Source organism: Taeniopygia guttata, chromosome 26 (genome assembly GCF_048771995.1).
Source record: "Taeniopygia guttata chromosome 26, bTaeGut7.mat, whole genome shotgun sequence".
In the NCBI taxonomy this organism is placed as follows: Eukaryota; Metazoa; Chordata; class Aves; order Passeriformes; family Estrildidae; genus Taeniopygia; species Taeniopygia guttata.
Genome location: NC_133051.1, coordinates 712,927 through 732,604, shown reverse-complemented (window position 1 = coordinate 732,604; position 19,678 = coordinate 712,927). Strand labels below are relative to the sequence as shown.

The 19,678-nt window shown below is 51.6% G+C and overlaps 1 protein-coding gene across 1 annotated transcript in view; it reads left to right on the top strand.

The window, feature by feature from the left end:
- Nucleotides 1-204: 204 nt before the first annotated feature.
- Nucleotides 205-19,678, top strand: part of G0S2 (G0/G1 switch 2) — a 64,462-nt gene continuing 44,988 nt past the window's right edge. Inside the window, exon 1 of the mRNA XM_072918875.1 lies at nt 205-223. The gene's annotated coding sequence lies outside the window, so the exon portion shown is untranslated. The remainder of the gene's footprint in view (nt 224-19,678) is intronic.

Below are 19,678 nucleotides of genomic sequence, written 5' to 3'. Positions count from 1 at the left end.
GTTTGGGAGCGCGGGGCGGGCCGGGCAGGGAGGAGCCCGCAGCTCCATTGGCTGCGGCCGCAGGTGAGCGCGGGGATAAAGCCGCACCTGCAGCCGCCGGGAGGGGCCGGGGCTCCTGCTCCAACCCTGCCCGAGCCCCCAGTTCCTCCCTCCGCCTCAGTCTCCCGTGTCCCCAGCCTGGCTTTGTTGTTTTTTGCTGCTGGAGCTCAGCGGAGCGGCTGCGGGATGGGCCTGGGACCTGCCCAGCAGAGCCAGGTGAGTGAGGGACCCTGCAGGGCTCGGGGACAGCCGGGGCAGGGCGTGCCTGGAGCCACCTGTGCGGAGATGGGGACTGGGGGAGAGGCACAGGATGCCCTAACGAGCTGTTCTAATTAATCCTGCTCCTGTGGCAAACGTCAGCGAGGTGCCCTTGGCCGTGGGGCAGCAGAGGCCAGGATGTGGTTTCTAAAAGGAAAAATGAGAACTTCTCAAACAGCTCCTGGGGATATTTGAAGTCACAGTACAGCTGGTGAAAGCAGCAGTGGATGGTACGTGGGGAGATGTTTCCCAAAGCACCGAGAAAGTGGAGGATGGTGCTGTGCAAGAACACTCAGGTTCAATCACAGCCTGTGCAGTCACTCTGGACTTGCACTGCTGCAACAAAAGCCATATCTGAGCTGCTGTCCAGCCACCATTTGTAAAGATTTAACTTCTTTTCAATCAGTCAATTCTTCTCTTGGTTTTCTATGTGAATCGCTTAAAATTGTTCCCTATCCAGTGGTATCCTAAGAAGTGAAATATTTGGAAAACAGTCATGCTTGGTAATTTGCCTTATGGAGCCAATTTTAACTTGCTTTAGTTTGAGTGTGCCAAGGTCTCTGAGGTCCCAAAGCCATTGTGGTGTGCTGCTATGGGATGCTGAAGCGTACTTTGGGTGAGCTCCCTCCTGGTCTCTGGGATCAGAGGGACAGGGGGCTCAGGCTGCACGTCCCCCTCTCTGTGGATCTCTTGCTTGTGTTGGCTGCTGAGCTCCAGCAGAAGTGTCCAAAGGCCTTCTCTCACTTTCCAAGGGAGGATCAGGAGCTTTGACCTCCGGTGCTGCTGAGCAATCCGGTTCCTCTCCATGTGCAATGCACGGGGGTAAAGCCAATTTCAAATGTTCTTATGGGCTAAAACTTCCTCAAAAACCAAGGGAAATCCCCTTTTGAAAGACATAGCAGCCAACTGCGAGCAAAAATTTTGGGAAAGTGTGAAGGTAACGCCTGAGAAAGGCGAGAAAAAGATGGAACCCCCTGAATGAGCGGGACAGCCCAAAGGCTCTGGCTGGGCACAGCAGCGGGCTGGGGCCGGGGCTGTGACACTGCTGCCTCTGGGGTTCTGAGCCCGGACACAGGGACAGAAATGGGTTTGCATTTTCCCTCCAGCATGGGGAGCTCCTGGCGCTTCTCAGAGCACCGAATTTCCAGTCTGCCATCCCTGGGTGAAGGCAGAGCCCTGTCAGTGCAGCCAGTGCTCCGAGCATCTGCCTCGACTGCTGGGTCCCCAAAGACAAAGGAACTGAGAAACGTTTGCTCACTTTAAAGTTCAGGGAAGTCCAGCACAATTTTACCTGACCTTTAGCTGAAGGTTTGCCCCTTCTGAGGATGCTGCAGACCTTTGCTGCTGCTCAGGTGAAGCTGCAGCCTGACCCCCAACACTTCTCCCCAGCAAAAAATCAAGGGGTACCTCATTAAAATTTAAAAAACCCAACTCCCCAGACTTTAAAAGGGTTGTTCAGGAGTGAGGGGAGCTGTTGGAGGTGGAGCTCGTATTTCAGGTTTTATTAGCATCGATTTAATGTGCGATTTCGCTGATAAGCACCTTGGGCGATGTGAGCGCTCCCGGAGGAAGCCGCAGCCGGAGCGGCTCGCTGCGTTCCGGGCTGCGATGGGTTAATGCCCCGGGCTGGGCAGGAGGCGTTTGCGGGTGAGCCCGTCCCGACCTGCCCGAGAACAGAACAGAAAAGGCGTTTCAGGCAGGCAGGGCTGCGGAGGAATTTCGCTGGTGGGTTCCTGCCCGGGCCATCCTTCCCAGGGCTGCCCCGGAGCTGCGGCAAGTCCCGGCACAGCCCGGGAGCGGCTCGGGCAGCGGCGGCTTCGGGGAGAGGGAAAACACCCCAAACCTTTGTTCTGCTCAATCGTCCATCAGCACCTCTACTGGGGGGTTGTGGGTTGGGCTCTTGGGTTTTTTTTTCCTTTTTTTTTTTTTTTTTTTGTTTAATTCAAGTGCAGGCAAACCTTGCAGTTCACCTTCAAGGCAAGTTTTGCACCTTAACCTCTATTTTCCCAAGCTGCGAAGTCAATTAAAATTTGAAATCTGGAGTAATCCAAGTGCGTGGGAGACTTGCCAAAAGTCAGAGCTGGACCCTTCTGAGAGCGCCGCGTTTCCCAGGCTCTGAGTTAATCTGGCAAAGCCACCCAAACTGGAAACACCATTTGCAATTCCTTGCTGGGATGTGGAGAATTTCCATTTCATTCATGGGATTTGTGCGTTTTGATGTAGATTAGTTTTGATCATTGTGGTTCTTTAGAGGAGAAGCAGCATGCAATGCTAAGGATGTGCATTATATTCTGATTTATTAATTTCATAGATAAAATCAGGACATACCTATACGGTAGAATATTTAAACTATAATCAGATTCCTTTGCAGGAATCCCAGAAATATCTTTACTGCACAGATGTAGGGATGGGTTGGACTTTGATGGAGGGAATATTCCTAGGAGTCTTAATTTCCATTATTTTTGTCTCTTTCACAGATGGGAAGCTCTCAGGAAGAGGCTGCACACCTTTTAGAGGGTTTTTAACTATTTAAAACTTCACGGTGCCCCGGGGCAATCCCATGAAATCCATGATCCATCTCCCAGAAGAGACGGGGGCAGCCTGGCAGTGCCACACTGGGATGGGATGAGTTCCCTGCCCTGCCCGGGCTTCAGGAGGCACCCGAGGGGAGCAAACCCCAATTCCCACATCCTGTGGGGGCAGCATTAATGGGATTATCTCTCCCCTATCTCGGTTAAGGGGAAGCAGTACCTTAACACACTCCCGGTATGGCCAGAGGTCTTTAAAAAGCTCCGGCACTTCGAGGAAAATCGCCTGCAGGCATTCCTTGGGTTTTGTAAATTAAGGGTTTAAGGCCAGAAGGGACCCTGGCCATTATCGGGTCACGCCTCCCTTGTAAAAGCCATAAAAGACAACAAAAACGCCTCGGGCATTTAATTTGGAGAAGCTGAAGGGCTTGGGCAGATGGAGAGCTGCCACATCCTGGGTCAGCTGTTCCACAGCTCCCAGGACAAAGTCCCAAAATGCTGCTTCCCTCCAGGCTAAAATGGTAGGGGTGGGCAGCAGGGATGTGGGGAGGGGAAGGAGAAGCAGGAGTTCAGCCCGGAGAAACCCTCCAAGCACCCACTGCACCCACAGCTGGGCATCCCTGGGGGCACCGAGCCCAGAGCCCCGCCGGGGGAGCGAGGACCATCCATGGGTTCTGTTGTCCTTCATTCCACCGGAGTCTGTCTCTAGCTAACCAGATTTCAGTGGAGTGAAGCACAAGAGGCATGGAGCTGAGGCAGCACCCCCAGGAGCAGCACCCCCAGGAGCAGCACCCCGAGGAGCAGCACCCCCAGGAGCAGCACCTGAGCATCCCCTGAGATCCCCCTAAGAACCCTCTGCGGCCTTGTACTTCCTTCCTGCAGAATGGGCAAAGATTAAAAGTCTGCAAAGACCACAAGCTGCTTTCTGGAAGGTTTGAATACATTATTAGCAGGAAATTAAAGATTAAAGGGGATAAATGAGCTGTGTAACCTCATCCCTTTTAGTCATCTTCCCTCCAGGATGGGACAGCCAGGGAAGAAACCAGAAACTATCCTCGTTTCAGTGCACTTGCAGCACGGCACTGCCTCAAAAACCTCTCCATACAGAATCCCCATTGTGCCTCCTTCCCTCCAACTCCCCTGCCACACCACCTTCAGAACCTGTAAAAACTCCATGAATATTTTAGACCCGTTTATTTTCTAGTAAAATGAATGTAAATAAGATGGGAGTTGAGGGAGAACTCAGATTTTTCAGGCTGAGCACAGAATAGATCTTTCAAGGTGTCAGTTGTAAATTCCTTGAAGGTTAATGCAGTTAAACATATTTGATGCATAAATGTGTCACATCTAACTCTAATCATTCACCAGTTGTAATTGCCTTTTCAAAGTCCTCACCTCCCTGAGACAAATGCAAAAAAAAATGAGATCTGGCAAATTTAAAACAAAAAAAACCCAAATAATGTCTCCCTCCCATCAGGATGCATTATTCGCCTTGATAGATTTAGTAGCAGATTTCAGGAATTTATTGTCCTGTATTATTTCTCAGTGCCTGCCCCTTCTCTCTGAGTGATTGGAGGAGCATTCAGGAGCCACTTGCTGATGGCTTTTCCTACGAGCACAGAGCACAGGGGCCACCAGCTCCCACCCACCCACCCTGGTGCTGAGCTCTCCCTCTCAGCAGTGCCAGAGCTCCTGCTGTTTGTTCCCAGACCATTCCTGCTGGAATCTCAATCTCACAACGCCAGCTTCCCTGCTCAGTGTCGAGGCCACACTTGAGTTCAAACCAAACCATTGCAGCTGCAGAGCAGAGCCCAGGAGATCTGCAAAGGGGACTCTGGCCAGCCCTGCCCTGGTTGGGTTTTCTGGGCTTTCCATCTAACACTTCATCTCTTGAAATTAATCACCACCAAAACCAGTCCTGGGAGCTTTTCATAGACTGGTTTGGTTTGGAAGGGTTCTGCAGGGCTGTCCCATTCCCACCCCTTCCACCACCCCAGGCTGCTCAGAGCCCCGTCCAACCCGGCCCTCACCACCTCCTGTTCCTGAAGGCTTTTCCCTCAGAGCCTCCAAGAGCTCACACGCCACTCTTTGCAGTTCTGGTGGTGAGTGACAAGAACACAGGGAAGAATTTGGAGGTTTTTTCTCTTTATTATCCTTCTAGCAAAACCAGGAGTCCGAGTGCACCAGGTAAGTCTCACATGTCAAGCACGAGTGGATGAAAACCGCACAGCTTTGTGTATATCCCAATAAAATCAATAAACAAGGGGTCCTGCCTTGCCCCAGGTCTGGAGGGCAGAATTCTGTGCTTCTGCTGAAGATCCATTGGAACACTTTTTGCCTTCCCCTTCCTTCCTCCCCCCTGCCTGGCCTCAGCTTCCCTCTGCAGGGCAGGAGCGGCCGGGGGATGAAGACACAAATCAATCTGGGTATTAAGGACATGCTGGGGAGTGTTTGCAGCACCACAAGTCACATATTACTGCTCCATTTGTTCTTTTTTCCCCGTGTGAGGGACACTTTGGGTAACAGGTTCCCATCCATGAAAGCAAGGCAGATAATGAGGCAGCAGCCAGGCTGGCAGAGCCGTGCCGAGCGTGGACAAGGCTCTGTCAGCTCGGGCTGACTTAGCAGAGCTCCCTTCAAGCTGACAGCTGCTGTGTAAATGCAAGCTCGTTATCAAAGCAACCACGGCTTGCTGCTCACACTGATGGAGCACCAGAGACAAGGAAAACCCTCCAGTTACTGTCTGGAGCAATGTCTGAGCCCAGAGACGGAATATTCCCAGGCCTTGGAGAGCAGCTGCTGATACGGATCTGGCAGCTCAGACAAGGAGGGCTCCTCCCAGGGGACATCAGGGACATCAGGGACATCAGGGACATCAGGGACAGCAGGCAGCAATGCCAGCAGCAGCAGGTCTGCCCCAGCAGCGGGGAGCTCCTGGCACCTCACCCCAGTGCTGCTCTCCCTGGGCACACCTGCAGGGTTTCTGCCACTGCAGCTGGGGAGTCCCAGAGAGGGCAGGACGTGGGGCACGTCCTTTGGGGGGGTCCCTGGCTGTGCTGAGGTGCAGGAAAGCCTTTGGGCACAGGTCTGCTGGGGAAAATAACCACAAATAACCCCGAGCAGGGCAGTTCCCCCTGCGGGTTCACTGACTGGGCAGCGGGACAGCAGCGATGCTCACCCACTGCACCCTCCTGGCAAAACCCAACTGGCAGGGCTGAGAGATGCCTGAAACAGCACAGAACCAGGCTGCTTGTTCCAGCAGGATATCTGTCCTTTCTGAGCATTCCCCACAGGAAACAAGGTGAGGAATTACACTGCTGAGCCCGGGGAGACACACTGCCGGAAAAGCCACGAGTTTTCAGCTTTTTTAATGGTTACGTTTCAGTGTTGTGCCTCAATGCCTCATTTAAAGCCAGTTTTGATTGAGGAGACAGCCAGGCCTCACACAGCATTTCAGTACAAACCTTCCAGCCCTGCGAGCTGCTTGGAATAAACGCTGCCTTGTCTGGTGTTAACTCAGCCCAGCTCAGAAGCAGAGGGGAGGTTTGGATGAGAGGCCCTTTAGAAACCCTTTAGAAATGTAGATTTGATTGACTGACTGATTGAACTTAATTGCAGACATTCTCTTAATTGTACACTTAATTACTGACACTGTGTCAAAAGATTTCTGATGCAGCACCTGGAGGACAACCTTGCAAGTGCCAGTGGGAGCCAGCTGCACCAGACATCGGGGAGGTGCCGCAGCTTGGAAGGGGGGAGAAAATCATAATATTTAATACTATACAATTAGGGTTCTGCCCAGCCTGCAGCCCGTGTGTGCACAGGCACACAATCACGGCCGTGCCTGGGGAGGGAGCAGGAACAAAGGCTGTAATGACGGGCTGGGTGGCAGTGCCACCCTCCGCGGCCCCTGCGAGCATCCTCGGCAGGGACACAGGCAGGGCACGGTGCCAGCGGGGTGGCAGAGCTGCCACAGCTGCCGGGAGCCCCAAATGTGGGAACTGTGTGTGGGGATGGGGAGCAAAATATCCCTGTTCCAAGGACAAGGAACAAAACCCACGGGGTTCGTTTCGGGGTTCAGACCCTGCAGATGCTCAGTGGCACTCCGGGGTCACTGCGAGGGACAGGAGACCCCAGTGGTCTCTGCCTGCCATGAGAAGTGGCTGCAGGAACCCTGAGAGCTCTTCTTGAGCTTCTCAACAGCAAAAGGAGTGTTCTAGTGGATGCAAAACCCCAAAATCAGAGCACACCAAAGCTCTACAGGCAAGCAGCAGAGAAGCCTGGAAGTGTTTTACACCCACAGAACTGCAATTTGCACAAAACACCTGGAGCCTCGTTAATTTACCTGTGACATGTTGCCATACTTAATTGCCTTTGACAATTAGTAACATTTCAACACCTCCTTTAATGGCCCAATTATGAGAACACTTGTCTTCCATGCAGCAGATAGAAGAAAATAGATGGGTGAATCTCCAATGCAAAACTCCTCTGCAGGTATTTTAATGAAGAACTCAGGAAACAAAGCCCGGAGGGGCGGCCGGGACGTGGTTTGGTGACACGGGAGCTGTGTGTGCCCAGCTCTGGCCCTCGGGGCTGGCACGGCCACCTCGCCATCATCACTGCACAGGGAGTGAGAGAGCAGCGCTGAGCACCGCCCGCAGGCGGGATCTGAGTGATTCCTTCTGTGCCAGCCGAGAGCATCCCCTGGGTACCACACCCTGCCCCCAGACTGGCATAGGTGTGAGCACAGAGCCTCTATGTTAGCCAAGAGCATCCCCTGGGTACCACACCCTGCCCCCAGACCGGGACTAGTGTGAGCACAGAGCCTCTCTGCCAGCCAAGAGCATCCCCTGGGTACCACACCCTGCCCCCAGACTGGCACAGGGGCAGGCACAGAGCCTCTGCCAGCCCAGAGCATCCCCTGGGTACCACACCCTGCCCCCAGACCAGCACAGGGGCGGGCACAGAGCCTCTGTTAGCCAAGAGCATCCCCTGGGTACCACACTCTGCCCCCAGACTGGCACAGGGGTGGGCACAGAGCCTCTCTGCCAGCCAAGAGCATCCCCTGGGTACCACACCCTGCCCCCAGACCGGCACAGGGGTGGGCACAGAGCCTCTCTGTTAGCTGAGAGCATCCCCTGGGTACCACTCCCTGCCCCCAGACTGGCACAGGGGTGGGCACAGAGCCTCTCCCGGCCCCGTGAGGTCCTGCCTGCCTGCTGGAAGCCTCTGATGGGGGAAGCTTTGCGGACTTTGCTGGGCTCAGTCACCGCAGTCCGGCCTGCTGATAGACACACAGAATTCTCCAGCAGGTCTGAAGAAATCTCCCCAGCCTCAAAGCTGCCCAAAGTGACTCCTCCAAAAGAGCAGGTGGAGTCTCGGCGCTGGATGGAGATTATGAATAAAACAATGTTTTATTAAACTACTGTTACATTTGGATTGAGCAGCGTTTGGACTACAGAGGAGCAGACATATTCCTGAAAGCAATTGGTTTTCCACATCTGCTTTCCTTTCTAATTGGACTAATTACTTCAGTGTAGGATCATGTTCACTACTCTCCAGAAAGCAAGAAACCTTGATTTACAGTGAGAAGAGCAGCAATTAGAGAGAATTAATTCATACGGCAACATCTAAATAAATCATATTATGAGAAGACAGCAATGTAATTATTGTGACTGGTGACTCTCTTGTGGAGAAACATCATCCTTAAGCTGAAACCGAACATCTCAGTCCTCCGAGGAATCCTCCACGCTCCTCCAGGTTCACAGAGCGTGTAGTGCTGATTTTAAGGCCTAATTGAGGTGCGTTGTCAAAACCAATAGGTTCCAACACTCCTCAGGCAGCTGAGGGAAAGCGATCAAAGCCCTGACAGCTCCGTGTTTGTGCTCAGAATCCAGCCATGGGTAACACCACCAGCAGAGGCAGAGGGAGCCAGGATGGGCCAGGATGGGCCAGGATGGACCAGGATGGGTCAGGATGGGCCAGGATGGGTCAGGATGGGCCAGGATGGGCCAGGATGGGTCAGGATGGGCCAGGATGGGCAAGGATGGACCAGGATGAGCCAGGATGGGCCTGGATGGGCCAGGATGGGCCAGGATGGGCCAGAATGAACCAGGATGGGCCAGCCAGGAGCTTTTCCTGCTCCCCCCCAAGCCTGGCCCCGTCCCGGGCTGCTTTAAGGGTTCAGTGAGGAGAAGCAGCCGAACCACAGAGTTCAGGGATAAATTATCCCCGCTCACCCCTGAGCAGCCTGGGCCGCCCTCGGGATGGGGATGAGACTTTGCTCTGCTCCTTTGGGAAGTGTGAGAGGGTCTTGGAGAGCTCCTCCACCTGCGAGTCATTAACTCTGTCCTTAATGCCGCTCTCAATTATTAGCGCCGCTAATGACTCATTAATGGCACGGCTCTGTCCTCAGTGGCAATCTCAAGAACTGCTCCTCTCATGGCGAGGGAAAGCTCTGCTCTCCTCTGTTCTCCTTCCAGAGGAAACCCACAATGGCTGTTTTAGGGGAGGAAAGGCATCATTTCCACCCTAAACCAGACAGCGCTCTCCTGCTTGAATTAGGAGAATTAGGATCCTAAATTGTCCCTCTGGACAGGCGCAGGCAGATCCCAGATCCATCCCTAAACACAACCATCACCTCGGCAGGAAAGGTGCTCAGCACCGAGCCTGGGCCAGCAAAGCCCAGGGCTGGCGGGGTTTAGGCAGATTTAGAAGCCTCAGCTCCCTCTTATTATTTACTGCAATTCAAATCTCTCCTTTTCCTTCTGAGAGGTTTTCATAGCTGCCTTTAAATCTCAAAACGCTTCCAAAAAAATCAAATAAAAATGAAGAATTCCCTCTGCATTGAGAGTTTTTCCAGACTCAGACATTTGCATACATAAGGTGAGAATCCCTGGGGGTGGATTCCCTTCATCCCATACCTGAGGCCATTTCTGTGCAGAAAACACACGAAGGGGGTGAAATGCTGCACAAAGGGGGTGAAACATCGTCCCCCAGTCCAGCTGCTCTCTGTGCTCACTGTGTGACAGCCACAGCTGGCAGAAATTTGGATTTCAGTGCCTCCAGAAACTCCTCAGCTCAGGATCGAGCCCAGCTGTGTGCAAACACCTCCAGCAGAGCCATACAAAACTCTCCTATTTCACTGCCTTGGTCCATTTTTATCTTAATATTTGTTACCTTAACCAGACAGGCCTGGAAACAGAATAACAGGAAAATGATCTAATTATTCTGGAAGCCGTGGAAGAGATTTTTAATTGATTTTAGCCCTGTATATCCCCATCAAAAGTACAGATGCAGAATGAGCAGAGGTCTGAAAAGTAAATAAGGCCACAGGAAGCACAAGCTCATTACAAAAGGAAAAAGCAGTACAATAATAAATATAGCCAAGTATCACAACAGTGTAAGAACTATTTTGAAGGTAAGTGGAACAGCTAATAATTCACAGCCATTATTCTTTTATCATTGTTCAGCTGAAGGTTGAGAAGATTTTAAAACTGCAATTATGAACAATAGATTTGCATTGAAATCAGCTCCTCTGCTGCCTTTATCCCTCCTCTCCCCTCCTCCTCCTCCTAAATAAAGAGGTGGAAGCAACAAAGAAAGCAACATCTAAAATACAAGAGAGAAAAGGTGCTTTAAAGGAATATCCACGCAGTCAGAAACTCCAAAAAATGAAGGAAAGTAGAGCCTGGCTCCTTGGGCATCTCCTAAAGGCCAGTTTGGTTGGGATCTTTGTGCCAGTTGGTCAGATAAGTAGGAGTTCAGCCCCACGATGGAACTTTCCATCCTTTACACCCGCTGGGGTCTCGGTGCCCTCCCTGGGCCCTGCTCAGCTCCCCAGGAAGGGAAAATTCCACACTGGGGACGTGCACAGGAGAACCCCCAGAGCTGGGAACGGCCTCAGCACGGGCTGGCTCGGCAGGGCAGGCAGGGGGAGGCTTCCCTTGGAAAACCCTCTGGCTTCCCTTGGAAAACCCTCTGGCTTCCCTTGGAAAACCCTCTGGATTTCCTTGGAAAACCCTCTGGCCTCCCTTGGAAAACCCTCTGGATTTCCTTGGAAAACCCTCTGGCTTCCCTTGGAAAACCCTCTGGATTTCCTTGGAAAACCCTCTGGATTTTGGAAACCCTCTGGCTTTCCTTGGAAAACCCATTGGTTTTCCTTGGAAAACCCTCTGGACAGAGGCAGCAGCATCCCCACCCCTGCCCAGCCTCAGCTCTCCTGATTTACCCCCTTCAGCAACCTGAGGCGTTTAAAATCACTTTTCTGGTGGAACACTGCCTGCTCTGGGTTGGGTTTTCATTGCTGGGGCCTCCTTCCCCCCTGAGTCTCCTAATGACCGTGGATTAATGAACAATTACAAGGCTTCATTCTCACTGCCATGTAATTCCAAGAAAGGAAGAGCATCTTTCGGAACATTGTGCTTGAAAAACAAAGGAGAGCTTTGACTGTCAAGTCACTGATGTTCCCTCTTCACTTAAAAGCTTTCCAATTTACTTACAAATTATAGTGTTTTTAATGCAAATTAAGCACTAGAGAACATTCTTTCCTTCCCCTAGATTAACAAGAACCAAAATTGACCAAGAAAGACAAACATGGAATCCGGACTCGGTGAATATTTAAAATAACGAGGCTGTTTAATTATTCCGATTGGTGAAGGGTGGTGTTGTTACAGCCTCTGAGCTGGTGACAGGGCTGCAGCAGGTGGCTTTGCTCTGGGAGCACAGGAAGGTGTTTTCTGGTGCCTTCTGGAGGTTCCAGAGCCCTGGGGTGAAATGGCTGCAGGCCCTGGGGAATCTCCTGCTGCAGGAGCTGCCAAACTCCCCCTCAGGAAAAGAAAAAATAACTCAAGCTTCTACCTACATGAGCTACTGGAGGAAAAGACACAAAACCCACAAAAGCCAACTAAGCAAACAAAAAGGAGATAAAAGCAGTTTGCTTTAAGGCAGCAGCTTTTCTGAAAGCCCGCAGTAAATCTTTAAGATTATCAATAATGAACACATTCAATGTCTTTTTTCGTCTTCTTTTAAATCACTTCTTGCAGTGGAAAGAAATCAGTCCGGGGGGTAGTTCCTATGTGAGCTGCATTTATTATCAAGGGATTGAGAGTGCTGGAGATGGAAAGAGGGAAAATGAGCCTCGACGGGGATTTGGGAAAAAAACACAGCGCCACTTTGCAGTCCTTCCTCCACCTCCTCACAGCCCCCCAATGAGCCCTGGAATTCATCTCGGCTCCTGTGACACTCACAGTGCTGGATGTTCCTCCCAAATTTACTCAGTGACAACACGGAGTCTTTAATATGCAAAGGAGCCCTTTGTGGAACTCCCCAGAACTTTGGTGTCTTGTCAAGCCCTACAGGAATTCTGGGGGAAACAAATTGCCCTAATCACAGGGGGAGCGGCTGCCACAGCAGCCCGGGGGTGTTGGGGATGCTCCCCCAGCCCAGGGATGTTCCCGGGGATGTTCCCTTAGTCCAGGGATGCTGCCCCAGCCCGGGGATGTTCACCCAGCCCCAAACCAGCCCCAAACCAGCCCCAAACCAGCCCTAGCCAGGGTCACTGCCCCAAACCAGCCCCAAACCAGCCCCAAACCAGCCCCAAACCAGCCCCAAACCAGTCCTGGTCAGCCCCAAACCAGCCCCAAACCAACCCTAGCCAGGGTCACTGCCTGAAACCAGCCCCAAACCAGCCCCAAACCAGCCCCAAACCAGTCCTGGCCAGGGGTCACTGCCCCAAACCAGCCCCAAACCAGCCCTAGCCAGGGGTCACTGCCCCAAACCAGCCCCAAACCAGCCCTAGCCAGGGGTCACTGCCCAAACCAGCCCCAAACCAGTCCTGGCCAGGGGTCACTGCCCCAAACCAGCCCCAAACCAGCCCCAAACCAGCCCTGGCCAGCTCCCCCTGCCCCAAACACCAGTCCAGAGAGCTGGGCTTCGGCCTCAGAGTGATGGGATGGGCTTTGCACTCACAGAATTAAAAAACAAACCATATATTCAGCCATTTTCATGGGGTTGTCTTTGGGGTTTGGTAGTGGTTGCTTTGGTTGTTTGTTTTTTTTCTGTTTTTTTTTCCTTTGGGGCTATTTTTGGATGAACTGGGGAGGAAATAAAGCAACACTCCCCTCCTAGCTCAAATCATTCTGTTAGAAAATCCTTCTGGCCAAAGGCATTAAATTAAAAAGAATGTGACATTTTCTCCTGATAATTTTTAATTGATCACATCCACCACGGAGGTGGAGCTTGGCTAGAACGGGTCTGCACCAAACAGCTCCTATTTGTCTGTGATTTCCCTGGGGCATCTTTTAAACCATTAAAATTTACAAACAACTTCATTTCTTATTAACACAGTTCCTTAATTGCTTCCATGGGAAAAGAGTCAAGTTATTTGCATCTTCTTTTCTTGGGGCTCCAGGGCTTTAGAGCAAACATTTAAGGCTAAGCTTTGAAATGAAGCAGAGCTCTGCTCCAGCCCAGGCCAGGCTCCTCTCCAGGCTGGCTCAGACACCTGCACGTCCCACCCGGGGCAGTGGAAGGGGATGGAATAAATACCCTTGGATATAATAAATACCCTTGAATAAATACCCCTGGATATAATAAATACCCTTGGATATAATAAATACCCTTGGATATAATAAATACCCTTGAATAAATACCCCTTTATATAATAAATACCCTTGGATATAATAAATACCCTTGAATAAATACCCTTGGCTATAATAAATACCCTTGGATATAATAAATACCCTTGAATAAATACCCTTGAAGGCACCCAAACCATGTGGGCAGAGCAGTTTCAGCACTTCTGCTCTGCTGGAGGCTCCTCCAAACCCCAGCAGGTTCCCACAGCCCTTGCACAGCTCAGACTGGGCTTGGGGCACCTGGGCACTGGAAGGGGATGGAATAAATACCCTTGAATATAAGAAATACCCTTGAATATAATAAATACCCTTGAATAAATACCTTTGAATATAATAAATACCCTTGAATATAATAAATACCCTTGGATATAATAAATACCCTTGAATATAATAAATACCCTTGGATATAATAAATACCCTTGAATAAATCCCCTTGAAGGCACCCAAAGCACCTGATGGGGGTTCCAGGAAAGGCCCTTGCCTGACAGAGGTGCCAGGGCTGCACCCCAGCTCCCTCCTGCCCGTGTGAGTCCGAGCCTGCTCAGCAGCACCCAGGCTGTGCGTGGGATCCCCAATTCCCTGGCAGCACCCACATCTGCCGTGGAAATCCTCCCACGGGCTCAGGAACCACTTCCAGCACATGGCACCGAGTCTGCCACGAGCTGATGCATCCCACAAATTCACTTTATGTCCCGAGACTGAAATATAAATCCCAGAGCTCTGCTGAAGCTGGATCTCACCCAAAGCCAGGAGTCTGTGCTTGGCTTTAAATATCGCTGGGAAATAGAAAGGGATCCTTTCAGTTAATACTAATTATTATTCAGTCTATCATTAACGGCAACTGCGCTTTGATAGACGGGTTGAGAAGCAGCTTTGGTTTGCACTGATGAGTCGGTGACGAGTTGCCAAACTTTTCTTATTGCTGGTAATTAGCTCCCGTTCGTTCATCAGCAGTGCTGAGGGCTGCTCCTGCTCTTCTGAGACAGAGGGAGCTGAGCAGCCTTCCCAAAAATCCCAGTGGGCAGGGACAGCTGCCTGTGCCAGGACAGAGGGAAAAAGAAAATAAAATATTTTACATCCATGATCTGAGTTAATTTTTCTAAAATGACCTTTGCAACCCTCGAGCTGCTCATCCTCTCTGCAGCATTTTTAGCAGCACAAACGCAGTGCTGGGACTGGCCATGGCCACTCTCGGGGTTCCTGCTGGTAGCCACGGAATGCTTCAGGTGTGGTTCGAACTTCTGACACATCCATCAGGGTATGACAGAGAGAGCCGGGGCGCAGAGAGCCCATTAGAGGAGCTTTGCTCAAAATTCCCGGCGCTTGAGTCACACTTTTTGTAACATGAACCTCTGGTGGTGTCTCCTCGGGGCATAAGAAGTGTTTATAAAATGCTCATTATTATGAGCAATTTGGAGATTTATTTTCATACGTGAAACTGATAGAAACCTCCGAAAATGTCAAACATTGATGTCACCAAATCAGCTCGGCAGCTCCTTTGTTCTGGGGGACAATGGTAAGCAATGTTCCAGTGACCTCCAGCGGGGGCCGGGGAGAATACAGCGACCCTGCGGCCCCGGGCCGGGCAGCGGGGCAGGACAGGGCTCCTCCTGCCCCCGGACAGACAGACGGACCCGGGCGGGCGAGAAGACCTCCTGCCTTCTCTGCCTGAACAGCCCAAACTCACCCCATCCCTCTGCTACAGAAACCCAGGTGAAAATTTTCCCTGTTTGGACAACAGGACCTTGGACAAAGCTGCCTGAGCCCAACCAACCCCAAAATCCTGCGGGTTCTGCACCTTTTCATCAGCCAAGGGCTCTGAGCTCAGTCTCCTTCCCGTTATCCCCTGATGACTTCTGGGCAGACAAGAACCAAAGATTTTAGGCTGAGATTAATCCCCCCTTCCTGTTGGGAAGAAAAGGAGGATGGTAATTTTTAAACCACAAGTCCTTCTTATCACCATCTGGTCCTGATGAATTTGGGCAGAACTCTGGCTAATAAAGGCAGGATTACAGAGCAGAACAGGGAGCAGGGGCAGCACATCAGTCACATCAGCAAAGCTCTGCTGAGCTTACAGGGGCGACCTTGAAATGGGGGAACCGGGGAAAAGCCACATCCTGCAGTGCTGTTCTGGGTCAGGAGAGACACCAGGACTGAGCCAGACCAGGACTAACCAAACCAGGAGTGAACCAAACCAGGACTGAGCCAAACCAGGACTGAACAAACCAGGACTGAGCCAAACCAGGACTGACCAAACCAGGACTGAGCCAGACCAGGACTGAGCCGGACCAGGAGTGAACCAAACCAGGACTGAGCCAGACCAGGACTGAACCAGAGCAGAGCCACCCCACAGCACAGCAGCACCCACAGGGAGCCCCATAGAGCTCCTGAGCCACCCCACAGCACAGCAGCACCCACAGGGAGCTCCACGTTCCCAGAGGATTCCCCTCAGGCTGTTTCTGCCTGATGGCACAAGGAAAACAATTGTGCACTTTGCCTCTTTCTTTTCATAATTAAACCCAAACGTTTCCCTCAGAAGTCACTGCAGGTCTGGAACACCATCCCTCACTGCAGAGAAGCTGCACAGAAGGGTAATTCTTCATCATGGAGGGAGCACCAGGACCATGCAGGGTCTCTATCTGCCACTGTCTGCACAATATTAATGTAGAAAATAATATATTGGCTCCAATCAATACTTGCCTGACTCCTCCATCCATCAGCCCCCTCCATTTGACAAAAGCCCTCCTGTGTCACGTTTGCTGAGATCACAGCCCCTCTTCCCAGCATGAGTGATGCTGTGGGGGTGTGTGATTGCCAATAAATCACCCCCCGGCCCAGCGAGCTGAGATCCTCTGGGCGCCAAGGAGGCACAGCAGACGTCACCAACACAATAAGTGAATTAATTGCTGCAAGATTTTTACCACCTTGGTTCAGGTTGAGAGTACCTTGTCACACACAGAGACCCTGGAAGACCCAGCACCCGAATTCCTGGGGGCATTCAGACCCCCCTGGCTGCTCCCACCCCTGTCCCAAGCACAGCCCAGCACCAAGGAGCTCCTTCAGCCAAGGAAGGGAAGCCACAATCTGTGAATGTGAGCTCAGGAAAAAAGCCCACAGCATCCAGAACCCTCTGCTTTACAGGCATCTGATCCCATCTAATCCTTTCTGTCAGCCCTGCAGGTCAGGCATTAGCAGCTCTGTAACTCTGCACTAATTAAGACAGCAGATCCCGGTGCTCACCTCCCCAGCAGCTTCAGAGGCAGCACTGACAGGGCACTGAGTGTTTGTGCCCTTGGTGAGTGGCCCTTGTAAAACAGGAGCGCTAATAACACACCACGGGAACTTTCACACGTGTGCGGCCACTGGCGGGTGGGTTTGGGCTAAAATAAGGCAGGTTCAGCTCTGGGGAATCGCAGGGTGGTGCCCTGGGAGCAGGTGATGATCCCAAACACTGCAGGCACAGAGAGCCCGGGCTGCTCTGCCTCCCCACAGGGCCACTGACACCCCACTTCTGCTGCCCTGAGCCTTGGGGTGCTGCCCTGAGCCTTGGGGTGCCCCTTCTGCTGCCCTGAGCCTTGGGGTGCTGCCCTGAGCCTTGGGGTGCCCCTTCTGCTGCCCTGAGCCTGGGATGCCCCTTCTGCTGCCCTGAGCCTCAGGGTGCTGCCTCTTCTGCTGCCCTGAGCCTTGGGGTGCTGCCCTGAGCCTCGGGGTGCTGCCCCTTCTGCTGCCCTGAGCTCGGGGTGCCCCTTCTGCTGCCCTGAGCCTCGGGGTGCTGCCCTGAGCCTTGGGGTGCTGCCCCTTCTGCTCCCCCAAAACCTTGGGGTGCTGCCCTGAGCCTCGGGGTGCCCCTTCTGCTCCCCAAAACCCCGGGGTGCTGCCCTGCGAGCCCTGCCAGGAGAACCTGGGACACCCAAGGGTGCCGGGCCAGCTCAGGAGCAGGGATTCTCCCTCCTGGAGCTGGAGGGGCTGGGAGGATTTCCCATGGACACAGAGCCCATGGTTTCATATTCATAATTTAGTATTTAATACCTAGTATTTAGCATTTAGTATCTAGCTTTTAATATATTTAGTATCTGGTATTTAGCACTTGGTATATCTAGTTTTTAATATATTTAGTATCTGGTATTTAGCACTTGGTATATCTAGTTTTTAATATATTTAGTATCTGGTATTTAGCACTTGGTATATCTAGTTTTTAATATATTTAGAATAACGTATTTAGCATTTAGTTTCTAGTTTTTAATATCTAGTATATAGTATCTAGTATTCAGTATTTAGTATCTAGTATTTAGCATTTAGTATCTAGTATTTAATATCTAGTATTTAGCATTTAATATCTAGTATTTAGTATCTAATATTCAGTATTTAGTATCTAGTATTTAATAGTATTTAGTATCTAATATTCAGCTAATAGTCAGTCTTTAGTATCCAGCATTTAGCATTTAGTATCTAGTATTTAGTATCTAATATCCAGTGTTTAGTGTCTAGTATTCAGTATTTAGTATCTAATATTCAGTATTTAGTGTCTAGTATTCAGTATTTAGTATCTAATATTCAGTATTTAGTGTCTAATATTCAGTATTTAGTATCTAATATTCAGTATTTAGTGTCTAATATTCAGTATTTAGTATCTAATATTCAGTATTTAGTGTCCAGGATCTAGCATTTGCTATCTAATACTCAGTCTCACTCAGCCCACGTCCCTGCAGGGTCCCTGTGAGTCCCCCCCAGCCCAGCCCAGCCCAGCCCAGCCCAGCCCAGCCCAGCCCAGCCCAGCCCAGCCCAGCCCAGCCCGGCTCAGGCAGGCCTGACCCAGCAGCTCTGGGCTCGGGGCACAGCGCTGGGTCACGCTGAAATCCCCAAAGCTGCTTAGGACTGATCGTTGCTATTTTTTGTCTGTGCTGAGAGGCTGAGCACTTTCTCCTCTCGCAGCCTGAGCCCCACGGTGACAGGGCAAGGGGACAGAAAAGGTGATTTTGTACAAATGCCAACAGCTCCCTGCACAGCCCTAACCACCCCTGCTACCTGTGCAGCATCCAGGTGCTCAGAGCAAGGAGAAAAGCCAGAAAAACAGACAGAAAAAGAAAGTAAAAGCCTCAAATACATTTTCTCACGCAGCTTATCCAGTCCTCAACCAGCCCCAACTTCCATTTCTCTGCTGCTAAGCCCAGTGCACCAATCAGGTGAAATGGTTTTACTTTAATTCAATGGAACTCATGTTCAGGATGTTCTCTATAAAAGCGAGAAGTGCTTTTGAATCAAATCTCATTTTTCCTTCCAAGTCCTGCGAGTGGTTTCACCCATCCCTGGCTCGGCAGCATCACCCACCAGCAGCAGCTCCTCTCCCCGTTCCTGGCGCAGGGTCCAGCCCACCTTGCCAGCCCCGAGGTGCTGCATGGACTTAAAAGCAGGGTGGTGTTTAAGGGTGCAATCAAAGCAAACAAATTGCTAAAAATAAATTGGCATCCCATCTGTTGCCAGGCAAGGAATTCAGCCTCAACAGTCGGGGAGGGGGATGAAAGGCTGCAATAAACACCTTGAAATGGATATCTGAGAAATTGTGTGGCCTTGGGAAAACGGTCTGGTTTTCTCTTCCTTCTCTTGTAATTCATTTCTGCTGAGGGGAAGATGAGGGTGGGTTTGTGCAGCACGAGGAGAGCAGCAAACAAACAGCGAGCCTTGGAGATTATTCATGTTCCACTGAACTTGTGCAGATAACAGGATTTCACGGGCAGGAGGTGCTGCAGGGCTGGGGGTGAGCAGGGGGCCAGCCCAGGTCCCCACAGACCCCAGGAACCCTCCGAGATGCTCCCACAGCACAGCCAGGCTGTGCCAGCTCTCTGCCCAGGGAGGGGATCCTTTGCAGCCACGCTGAGGTTTGGGGTGCCCTGGCTGCTCTGCCTGAGCAGGACTCAGCCCTGGGAAAGCCCCAAAACCTGGGAAGGGCTGGAGCAGGGAGAGCAGCACAGACCCCTGAGCTGCTCAGGGGTGGGGAAGCACAGCAGGGACGGCTCCCACTGCGCCAGGCTGCTCCAAACCCTGCCTGGGCACTGCCAGGGCAGCCCCAGCGAAGGATTTCATCCCAAACCCAACAGAAGTTCCCCTTTGTTCAGTGGGAGCCCGTTCCCCCTTGTCCTGTCCCTGAAGGTCTGGGGATGGGTCCCTCTGGGGTCCCTTCAGGAGCTGGAAGGTCCTGGAAGGGGCTGGAAGGGGTTG